Source organism: Halyomorpha halys, unplaced genomic scaffold, assembly GCF_000696795.3.
Source record: "Halyomorpha halys isolate HHAL.00 unplaced genomic scaffold, Hhal_1.1 Scaffold186.1, whole genome shotgun sequence".
Taxonomy (NCBI): Eukaryota; Metazoa; Arthropoda; class Insecta; order Hemiptera; family Pentatomidae; genus Halyomorpha; species Halyomorpha halys.
This window is the reverse complement of record NW_027116002.1, coordinates 45,657-58,467: the sequence shown is the minus strand read 5'-3', so window position 1 is coordinate 58,467 and position 12,811 is coordinate 45,657. Positions and strand designations below refer to the sequence as shown.

The following is a 12,811-nucleotide window of genomic DNA, read 5'->3' as shown; positions in this document are numbered from 1 at the left end:
GTAGGAAAAAAAAAAAAAAAAAAAAAAAGTAGCCTTTAAACGTTTGGAATAAATTTTAAAAAATTCAGAATCTGAAGGTATATTATCAGCTATCTTATAAATATATTCTTTGTATTTTTTTTTTATTAGGAAAATATGAAAAACGTTCGATGATGCATTTTTCTTCATTTTCTAATGCATTTGTGTATAATTTGTATTAAATAATATATGCACTTAATATAAATTAGGAGTATGATATTTCATAATTATTGGGTCCATTCTAGTCTTTCTTTTGTTTTAATAATTACTTTATTTACTAATAAGTTTACTAAGGTTATTACAACCTGCCAAAAACTTGGGTAATGAGTAGTATATTGCTAATTAAACACATTCATACCAAAAATAAATAAAATCTCAGTACGATATAAACAGAAAAATAAATAAATAAGATGAACATAATCAAACAATGTAATATAAATTATAAGTTACGGACTGTCAGCTGACAGGTCCATATCAGCTGATCGAGAACAGCTGACCGATTGTATATATATAGACGGACAGGCTCCGCAAATAGATCAGTATTTTACAACAGTTCAAGCGAGTTAGATCTTTTTCCTTCTTCTCTTTTTTGACATTGTGCTTTCGCCAATACTTAACTTATACACAATATTTAGAATCTCAACTTGAGGATCCTCGAGCTCACTCTATCCTCCACGTATGAGGGGTAGGAGTAGGGGTCTTCAAGATCAGAGCGAAGCCCTCTCAAGTCTTGAAATAAAAAAGAAAAAGTTATTATTTTCGTACTAATAATTTAAAAAATGAAATTACAAAAATTCAAGCAGCTGTGTGAGCAAATATAAATAAATTGTAAACAATCACGATTGTAAATTGTAAACAATCAATTTTTTAGTAGGTAATATAAACATAAGTTTTGTCTAGCTTAGTTCACTACCTAGTCATACATCCTGACATTTCTATAGATACATATCGTTATTCCTATGAAGTGGAGTATCTGAATTTAAGATTAAAGATTAAACATATCATCTAATTTCTAATGTTGATAAATATCATTTCCCATATTCAATTTATTATTAGTGACGTTATAATCTCAGTACGATATAAACATATCATATCTATTATTTATTCTTCGATTATATATTTAGTTAGACCTTTATAGCACTTCGAAAAATCAAGAAAAATCTCACCCTTGCAAAACTTGCAGAACTGCAACTTTGACTTTATACGGGTGAAGTTAAGCTGTTGTTCTAGTTCAGACTTAGCTTTCAAAAGTAAAAGTCGGAGATGCAACCACAGCTGACCACGGCTCAATAACCATTCGACTAATCACAAACTGATTGGCATCACTACGAAAGTTAAACCAACCACTACCCTGAGCTCATTGCAGCACTTTCGCTCAGTTCCAATCTGTAGCCTATTTCTATTCCTTATTAGAACCGATGCTCTGAAGAGTTTGAAAATACCTCATTATGTTAATCGTATACATAATCACAACAACAATATTTCTGAAACAGGGAAGATAGAATTACTTTCGAAGTAATAATTTTAAAATTAACTTTTTCTATTATGCACGCATTGCGAATTGCTATTATGCATAAAAAGAAGGATAAAAAAAAATAATATAATCAAACTCTGTGTATGAAGAGAAATATATATATATATTTTTTTTGTTTTAATTTTTTTAAAAAATTAAGGGAGCATCTCAGTTAGATGAATTGAATTTTTATCGGGAACACTTGTTTATCACTCATAAACATGTTTTATGTTATCACATCCTCAGATGTTTAAATTTTGAAATAAACGGAAAACGTTTTCGGTGTAGAAGTTCAATTTGTCAAAAAAACAACTTTATTTTTCAGATATAATAACTATTGAAAGCAAATTCCTAAAATATTTATATTTAATGATTTGTTTCATTGTTAAAAATATAAGAAATTTTCTTTCACTTACAAATTTCTGAAAAAATAATTTCATGAACGAGACTTACATTCGGTACTTATGATTAATATTTATTCATATTAATTAATTTTTAGACTTATCTCATTTTAAAATAATTTATTATAATTATTATCGTGCTGCTTATTTATAAACCACTTACATGGGAAAATTAGTGAAGCAGGGAAGCTTTGTAATCATGCAACAAATAAAAAAGATTCATGTTCTTTTTCAAATCCACAATTTTCAAAGACGGTTTCTAGTGTACATCTGCCAAATTTGTGATCGGGCAAAAGCGATATGAAAATTAATCCAATTTTTATGTACTATTCAGAGATTCTGCGGGTTCATATGTTGTTGACAGATTCTGCTTACGTATACGTAAACGTATTTTCCTCGGTACACCGATATTTCGAAAACAGTAGGTCCGATTTTTCGTAACCTTGGCGGAAAGTTGAAGATTAGTTAAAATAGTTGTATCTATTTCATTAGATTCCGTCCACTACTTTTGCTTACACATGCTAAAATCTCCTTTCAGGACACATCTATATTTTAACGTCAAATTACGAAGATTTTATTCTCAAACGAAAAATCTTAAACCTCGATACCCAAGTTAATTTCAAGATTTTTTTTTCTGAAAATAAAGATGAAACGATAAAAAACCGTGCCCGTGTAGGCCTCTATAATCCTCTTACCCCCACTACTACACTACTAATTACCTCCCCCACAATCTACTTCCGTTACGGGACACTTTTTCTAACATGGCATCCCGCAAAATGATTTATAAGACGTTGTCACGTCAAAAAGAAATAATGAAAAAACAAAACATAAGACGTTAAAATATGGAAACAGTGAGGAAGCTATACTGACCTATGTAGTTGGCAGCCTTTTTTTATGAATTTCAGCTTCAAGTTAAATTGATATCGCTTAAGCTGAATTAAATATCATACAGTATATTTAATTTAATCGTTATCAAATATATAATCGATTCACCATGAATAGAAAAAGTATTTAATATAATCACAGTTATTTGGGTAATAATAGGTTACCCCGCAGCTCCGAAACCTAAATATAAAGGAGAACCTAGAAAAAAGAAAAGCTTTGTATTTTCATATCACAAAAAAAATCTTCAAATGACTTCAGATTTTACAATAGTTATATTAAACAAACTCGACAAAGTTTGGCATACACTTAGACATTTTGACAGAAAATTAAAAGCGACACGAACTAAAATGTATAATTTTCATTACTCAAATGGTAAATTAATTAGTGCTATTAGTCTTTCACTTCATTCAAAGCTCTTTCTTTATATAATCGTTGGATCATGTCATACAGCATGAAGATTCGGCCAGCACTCTTATATGATCTATCACTGAACACATCAGCTAACGGTAGTATATAAATCAATTTTATTGAAATAACTATTGAAATTTTTAGTGATTTTAACTGAAAATCTGATTAATATATAATTCAGTACTGTCATATCACGCTTAGTGGCTTGTAACTGATCCTTCGCTGGCACTATTCGTTCAAAATTATTAGCCCTATGATCATTCTGGAAAAACTATAAAGTTAGATAATTACCCAAAAATGTGTACAGGTAAAGTTTACACCGGTGGCTATCTGGGCAAATTCATCATAAGCGGAAACAGGAAATGGATCGCATGGCGTGTACGAGGTTATAGGACGCAACGAAGAATGGAAGATAGCATCCTAGGGCCGTTATTTCAAAAAGGTCACCACCTAACGAATTTCAGAGTTTTTTTTACTGAGCCTTTTAGCTGATATCTCAAATACCGTTGAGGACATTAGGACTCCTAAGGCCTGGTTGTAAATATTTCAACTGAAAACTTAAATCCCGTTGTCAACAACGTCCTCATAGATCACGGTAATCGGTTTGGAACTTATTTATTTCCTCTAACAATTTAATTTAGAAATAATACATTCTGAAAATGAAGTTGTTTAAACATTTAAGATTTACACAGTCATTGATGCTAACAAACTTTATCCTTCCAATGAAGATGAAGATAAGATCTTTATAGTTCACATCCCTCACTTTTGGAATGGATGGTTGTGAAGCTTACCATACTCTTTTTGTAATCATGTTTAGAAAGCCTCTTTGGTCTAAGCAACTTATTTTCAAATTTAATTATTAGCTTCATTATTTTCTTGACCCAAAAAAATCCTTTTTTTCGTTTTTTTTCTTTTAAAAAATTGACTTTATCCAGTTTAAACTATTAAAATAAATTACAGACCAGGTCAATTCTGTTTCATTTACCTCATTCCAGGTCCGAGAGTTTGCTAGTCGGTTATATTTTATGTTTCTTATTTATTTTAAAATATTAAGACATTTCCAGATTAGCTATCTACAATCTCAACCCTCTGTCCCCCAGGTATGAGAGGTAGAGCAGAGCTATATAATTTAAAAAATTTTAAAAAAAATGCAAGCAGCTGTATGAGCAAAAATAGATAAATTGTAAACTATCACGATTGTAAATTGTAAACAATCAATTTTTTAGTAGGTAATATAAATATACGTTTTGTCTAGATTAGCTCACTACATCCTGACATTTCTATGGATACACATTGTTATTCCTATGAAGTGGAGTATCTGAATTTAAGATTAAAGATTAAACGTATCATCTAATTTCTAATGTTGATAAATATCAATTGATCATTTCCCATATTCAATTGATTATTAGCGAAGATATATATTCAGTTAGATCTTTATAGCTCTTCGAAAAATAAAGCAAAATCTCACCCTTGCAAAACTTACAGAACTGCAACTTTGGCTTTTTACGAGTGATACAAGTTAAGCTGTTGTTCTAGTTCAGACTTAGCTTTCAAAAGCAAAAGTCGGAGATACAACCACACATTCCAGGTCCGAGAGTTTGCTAGTCGGTTTTATTTCATGTTTGGCGGTTTTCTTATTTATTTAAAAATATTTAGACATTTCCAGACTAGCTTCAATATAATTGTCTGAGATATAATGCTATTGAATTTTCTAAGTTTTATTGGGTAGCTTGTCCTATACTATGAACCCCGTAAAAACGTGGGTGGCAAGTACAGGCTCGGATTTCCAGTGCAGAATATTAGTATTGTACATGGGTGTGAATGCGTATTTATTTTATTTTCACTTTCATTAAATTATATTTTTCTTTTGCATGAGTTATTAGATCATATATATAATATTATATATTCATATTTTATTTATATCAATTATAATAGTAGTTTATTTTATTAAATGTTTTTTTCTCATGGAACGGCCTTTGAAGACTACGCGAATATCACTACTTTTCCCTTCTCATTTTTGCTTTTCTTCTCTCTCAGTATCTTCTCGTCATTTTTGCGTACCTTTGCTTCCTATCTCTCGATCACGCAGTATCCTTACGTTTTTCTTTATTTGCCGCAAGAACATTGATTTTTTTAAATTTTTTCCGTACTATTCTCTATCCAGGCAGTCTTTTATGTCTGTTATTTTCAATTTTTTTGTTTCCTCTCTCATTTGCTTCACATATCCTCCTACGCTCTTGTATTCACGGATTCTGTCAATATTTATATCATTTTTTCTTCTTTAAATACACTAATATATCATTTTTTCTTCTTTAATTCAGTGATTAGTATTTACATTATTTGTTCTTCTATTTCTGTACATATAGATTGAATGAATATTTGAAAACCAATACTTATTGCTCTTACTTTGTGGCAGATTGTATTAATTCTCTTTAATAAACATTAAATTGTCATAATTCTATTTCTTCCCATGCAGTTTATTTGAATTTTTTTTACCAAACGGTGGTTTAATGAGCTATTCCATTTTCTTTCGCCATCTTAAACAAGAATCATTAATGTACCTTAGAATCATTAATTCACTGCTTGGAGCTCTGGTACATTAAGGGATAGTTATTGGAGAGGGTTTTATGTTCATTAATTAAACATCAGCTCCAAGGAATAATTTTATTATGATTAAAGTTAATTTACTGAATTAAAAAAATACTTATTTTTACTGACAAGATTAAATAAAAAGTGTTAAGAAACTTTTATTTAAAAATTATTATTACTTTTTTCAAGATTTCTAAAGCCAAATGAGCAGTTATCACTCGAGTTGACCTTTTAGTTCTATAAAATAATATAATTTATTTAAGACTAGTGTAGCCTGTCATGTCATCGTACCTAAACATCTGATAAACTCTGCCTCATCTATTGGTATGCTGAACTACGGATTTCTTATATGTATCCTTCTGCTATCCATTATAGGAGAGAGTGTTTCCCTATGTAAGTTCTTTTTAGGTCACGAAGGTGAGATCATTAATCGGAGACAGTATACGCACCTAAGATGAGATGCTATTTATCATAGCTAAGAAGAGGCAAGACATTTCCTCGAAGCTGAGCCTCATTTAATATAAGCGGCCAGTGGGACGCGGTATATTTCATCTAGCGTGTCACCCAGGTCGTTAAGGATTTCTGTAAAAGGATTGGAGTATCCTACACTTAATATTCCTCAAGGACAATAAGTGGAATGAAGGATCATATTTTTGTTTTATTTATTAAACATCAGTTCCAAGAAGTAATTGCATAATAATTAAAGCAAATTTCCTCAATTAAACGAGTACTTAATTTGATGGGAAGGATACGCATTCGTTGAAGCAGTTAGTAAAAAGATCAAAGATTTATAAAAATCTTACTTTTACTTGTTAATTGTTTCATATTCCCAACTACACCTGTATAGAAACACTTTAATGGCCAGCTACCAGTTACCATAATTATGTTAACCTCCTTACCTGCAATTCGTAATATACTGAAGTGATCATCGGGATCCAAGTCATACGAAGAGGAGCCCTGTTTCGGTCAGATATTTTGATATTTGTACAGAACAAGCAAGTTTCACTATACACGGTACACGCTTATTTTAATGATTTTAGGCATCGGTGCTCCAATATGTAATATGAGAGCCATTATTGATTAGACTACCTCTCTGAACTTACTCAAAACTTTTAATTCAATAAAATGTTCAGAGATCATCATAGTTACAAGCAATAAAATGAATAATTATCTAGAGCGCTAAAATTTACTATTCTCAATTGTGACAACTTTTTTTTTATATTTCTTCAATAAAAACTATTAGAAAAGTATAAATAAATAGTAAATCGTTGATTACGATGTGCTTCTTTTTGTCTTAAATATATAACACTAAAAATATTACTATTATAATTAGGTAAATATATAATCATAATAATATATAAATGATTGGAGAAGTTTGTCGGGGGGTGCAACTTCAGTTGTAGGCCTACCTTCTACGCCATAACCCCTGATGAAGACCTGAACTCATCAATGAAACTCAGGTCGAAATGTCGGCATAAAATAAATAAATATGGTTTTGTTTATTTATGTTGTTCATTGGTGACCGCGCCCCCCGACAAACTTCACCAATCATTAATCTGCGGTCAACTATATATAACACCTCATAATAATGTATAGTCAACATCTCTTTTTTATTATTAAGTATCATCAATAAATCAAATTATTTTTTCACCTTAGTAAATAAGCTACTCTTTATTTAAAAAATACTTCTAATAAGCATCAGGAACTTCAAGTATTTTTCTGATATAATTAAAAGTTGTTGCGCAGAACACTCATGAAGTTATTCAACCCAGAGGAAGTCAAACAGCATATGTATTGTAAGAACAGTAATAAATAGCAAACTGAAAAGTTTATTGCCTTGATTCTATTTAAAATCAATTAATTTAAAACGATCCAAGAAAAATCGTTTAAAAAATCTTCTTTTAAACCCACTCGCTTAGACATCTTTGCATCATTTACAAATATTAAAAATTAAAATTTTTTGATAGCATAAAAGATGTATATATATCTTTAGAAATTTATTGACATAAGTTCCTAAGGGGGAGGGGAGAGGGGTATCGAAGCAATCATAAAGAAGTGTGTGACAAAAGCTATATTCATAATACATGCATGACTCCTAGTGGTCTCCACTGTGCCACACGGCCGGCTAACAGATCCTCACGACGAACTCCTGAGACGAGATAAATTATTCATGAGCGTGAGTTGGACCTGGTCCAATCGTCGTTGGCCAGTCAATCATCTTGCTACATTAGCTCTGTTATCTGAGCCTGCCCAAACCGTATGCTAATAGTCTACCAGGGTCCATCCGCCTTCTTTCTCGACGATGAGGCTACCATGTAATATCAGCTGGTCACGATATTGTTAAATATCGAATTAATGACGATCGAAATTAACGTTGTTAGAATATATCATTTTTCTCATATATTAAAAAAAAAAACCTATTATAAAATTTTAATTGTAATTAATATGGTATTCCAGAACTAGGCAGTAAAGGGCGTAATTACGTATTTATGTAGAATACACATAAATTTAATTTAATGTCGTGACTTTTGAAAATCCCTGTTCTTGTAATTGTAATTTAGTATGTTCGGCTTCGAGTATTTCAGGCAATAATAGTCAATGTAACATTAAAATTTAAAACTTGTAATAAATATCATACAACAATTAATTTGGAGATCAATACTTACCAATTAATTGGTATGGATCATCTATACAGTGACAATTAACTACAGTAGTGATTTAAGAAAATAACTGCACTCATATTTGTTTTTAAATTATTATTGCGGCGACAGTTTATATTGAAAATAATCAGTAGAGTAGAAACAATTACGATTATCAATTACAATCTTCTCTATAACTGTTAAAAATATGAATACTTCACCTGTCGCAATATCATTTTCGTGCTATAGTTCGGTACAGTAGATCCTAGACCAGCGACACTCGTACTTCTGGCATTTCATGTTGTTGCGAGATTCTTGAAATGCGGGTAGTGTCCAGAAATAAAAGTTATTTCTTTAGTTTACATTTCTTAACCAAATGATATCATGTAGTCCATATATTTGTTTGAACACTTAATTGAAGATGTTGTAACACTTCACAAGAGTGCACGTAATTCTGATATTACAGCCACATTCTTTTAATTTATTTTATTGTTAGTGTGAATTTTTCCACTTATCCCAAAATAAATGAATCAAAAAATAAAATTATTGACGAATACAGACTATTCCCAACGGTTGACACTTTTCCAGTAGTTATCCACCTCAGAAACTATTTTGGGGAGAAATCCAAGGTAAGAGTAGCAAACCTGGGAAGAAAAAAATACCAGTATCAGTAGTAAAAAAAATCCTAATGTTTTTCACTTATATTCTTCAAAATCTCTTCTAAATTAAATTTGACTAGAACAGCAATGAAATATAACAATTTATGGCCGTATGAAGCAACTATGGTCGTAACTTAAGATTTTATTTATTTATATAAATGATTGAAATGATGTAAAGGAGAAAGTTAGTAGAAATAGTTATAACTATGTCTTGGTCTTTTTCGACCGAATCCCCGACCATTACCTTCATATTTAGTTAAGGTCAATAATTTTTATATATAATATAATATAATTGAAAAGATGATTTTTCTAAAACGTTAAATTTCTACGATTTCTAATCGTAAGTAAGCAAGGTTTTTGGAACAAGGTTCTTTTCACTGATCTTTTGACTACCATACGTTCAGCTTAGGATTTTTTTGTTGAACTATTTCGAATTAATTATTCTGTCAATTCTTCATGTTAAATTAAAAATTAAAACTTTTTTAAGTTTTACTATTATAGTTTATCACAACATGTAACCTTCCCCTCACTCAGGTCAGGGATTTGATTTATTTCAACTATATTTTGGTTAAATTTCCTATTTCTATTATTATTACAATTCATATCAAGGCTAATTATAATTATCAACATTAATTTTATCCCGTATTTTCCATAAATTAATTTTACTTAAAATCTATGCATAGTGTCGGTTCAGATTTCTAGTGTCTTTTTTAAAATTCACCGTATAATTAATGTTTTCTGATATGTAAATGGACTTAAGTACTTTTTCTTTTGAATGTATAATTATTTTTGTCATGTATCTCCATTATCTTTCCCACTACAACACCACCTCCTATTTTTGCAGTTAGAGTGGCAAAAGTAAATTTGTCAAATTTTACAAAGAAAAAATTTCATAAATATCTGGAACCTATACATCTTACACTTGTTAATAAAAAGTATTGTAACAACAAATACACTGATGAGCAGAAATAGGAAAAAAAATAAAGATATACTAACCTACATTTAAATGGTTAATAAAATCATATAAAATCCGCCAGGCACTTTTGTAAAACGTGTCAATTTTTAATGATCATATGTTGTTGGTATTTCGTCGCTTAAGCTGCATCATCTGCTACCTCCAAAAAAATCACAGATACTATTTTAATAGATTAAAGGAGAGAAATACTTTATTTATTTATCTATGCTGCCTAAATACATTAGGTTGCTATCTCACACAGCATACTTATCAATCCGTAATCGGACATATATAAATTACACACACATGGTATAATCATAAAAAAAAAAAGAGAGATACAATAATAGAATATAATAAACAATTTTTTTCACCCCTACAGTTTCCTTTTACAATCCATTTCGGTCTGTACAACAAATACAAATGTTTCATTCATTCCTATTTTTCTTTCTCATTTCTGCTCCTCCAATTTCACCCTTTCACAATTTTTCAATTCACCCGATCAACAAATTCGCTCTCCGGAATTCACCCTCCTAGATCCTCTTCAGTGACCCGCTAAACAAATTCAATATTAGACGGTAATGTGAGATCAGACCATCATTCATAGTCACAGAATATATAAATCATTCATAGCAATTCAGTCTACCAAGAACAAACAAATAGATACATTTTACGAGAATAAGACTAACACATAGATTACAAGGAAAATTACGAACATAATACAAAAAATAACGAATTATTTTAGAGACATCTTGTCTCAATGATCGTTTTGTATGATACCTATAAAATATTTTCTAGTTTCGAGAAGTCTCGAGAATAAAGTTGAAATTATTTATATTCTTCAAATGGTATAAGGGTTTTTTTTTTTTTTTTTTTTTTTGGAGTTATGGGGTGTCAGTTCAAAGGGTGATAGTTTATGAGATGATATGTCACCGATGATAATTTCTTTATATTAAGCAGAATTGAAAAATAAGTTTTTCCAAAGTTTTTTTAAACCTGAGAAATTTTATCCCTGAGTTTCGACATTGCAAAACATCACTTTCGAGAAATGGAATGCAAGAAACATCTTGTTTCTGGAACAGGACCTCCAGAAGACATTAAAGGTCCAGGTGACTCCAAGATGTTTTGTAATTAATATGTCACTGTTGTTAATATATTAATGTGTTGATATGTTGGGAGCCTTTGCCGCAAGCTGTTCTATCAGCAATCTCGAACGAAGATTCAAGGTGACATCCCATAATAAGAAGAGCAGGATTCGAAACGTCTTTCAAAAACAGTCTTTTCCAAAATAAATCATTAAAAGGAGATAATCTCAAATATTCATAAGCTCGGTAAAAAATTGTTTGACAATCTATAGCCAATAATATATGGAAAAAGAAAATCACCTTAAGGTTATTTACATATTTCTACTATTTGTGTCATCTTCAAATCCTTGGAATATTAAATATTTTTTAAATTAATAATTTCTATTTTTTTCTTTTAATTTACGACCATATATCATATAGAGTACAACAAATAAAAATTCCAAAACAAAATGACTCGGACAAATCAGCAATCCGGTCAAATATCATAATACAAATGTCAATACCACCTACAGGCAAGATTACAAGGCAAAGAGTTTCTTTTATAAAAAAATTATTACTAATGACTCTTTTAAAAATAATGTATTTATGATCTTGTATATGATTATATAATTATTATAAAAACAAATATTTTAACATTTACAATACCTTTACCTTCGTCGTTACAAACTATATTCACTTCTATTTTCACCTTATTTTAATCACCTCGATGCATATTTATTCGAATACATAATTTAAAATCACACACTAATAATGACCTTTACGACATTTTTTCTTATTTTTTTTATTCGGTTCTCATAATGATTCATAGTATAATGAACTGTTTAACCTTGAAACCCACAGTAGACATGATGATGATGATCTATTGGAATGCTTATGCTTTTTTCCATTTCCAACGCAGCCATTTAAGCTCATTAGGAAAAAAATTAATTTCCAACTAAGAATTACTATAAATTGATTGGTTTAATACAATTTATTAAATACTGCCGTTTCTTTTTGAACTTTACAACAGTTGAAATATTAATTCTGAGGTTTCAGAAGGAAAATTCACTAACTGAGCGAAGAAAATGTTGTTCAGTGCCACAGTGAATTTTTCTGGAAACTACATTTTCCCCGATCCAAAATCCAAAATTATAAACTACAGCTGATAAATTTTCAACTCCTGGCACCATTTTCGGAATCTACCATGAATTTTCTATAAGATTGCAACTAATTCGTGGTTAAATGTCACTTCGTAAGGTGATTATAATAGTCTAAGCAAAGTAAACAATTTAAAATGGATAATTATCTCTATTGATGATAGAATCAGAGGAAATAAATTCTCGAGGTACGATTTCAAAATAGTTGCCTCATATAATCTAACGAAACCTGTTTAACTTGGAAGAGATGTTGACGATCAGATTTAAAAAAAAAAAATAGTTACCTTCAATAAAATAAGCAACTAGTATTTTATTTTGTCTTGGTTTTGCTTCTGCTAACCTTTAAAGCGAGTTATTACTATTGCAAATGTGTATAGTGTTATTTGTTTGAAGAAATGTTTGTCATTTTTCTACCATTTTACTTTTAATTAATTGTTTAAAAGCTTAAGTGCGGTTATAATAATTCGGTAATTAGAAAATTAAGTGGAACGAAATACCAAAAAGATTGCCAAGTTAGAGATCCCCA

At 30.0% G+C, this 12,811-nt stretch overlaps 1 long non-coding RNA gene across 1 annotated transcript in view; it reads right to left on the bottom strand.

The window, feature by feature from the left end:
* The window catches only part of LOC136797153 (uncharacterized), a 35,715-nt gene extending 25,551 nt beyond the window's left edge, over positions 1-10,164 (bottom strand). The window contains exons 1-2 of the long non-coding RNA XR_010845001.1: positions 10,109-10,164; positions 9,015-9,097 (exon numbers count right to left, since the gene is read on the bottom strand). This is a non-coding gene — a long non-coding RNA (uncharacterized lncRNA). The remainder of the gene's footprint in view (positions 1-9,014; positions 9,098-10,108) is intronic.
* Between the last annotated feature and the right edge of the window lie 2,647 nt (positions 10,165-12,811).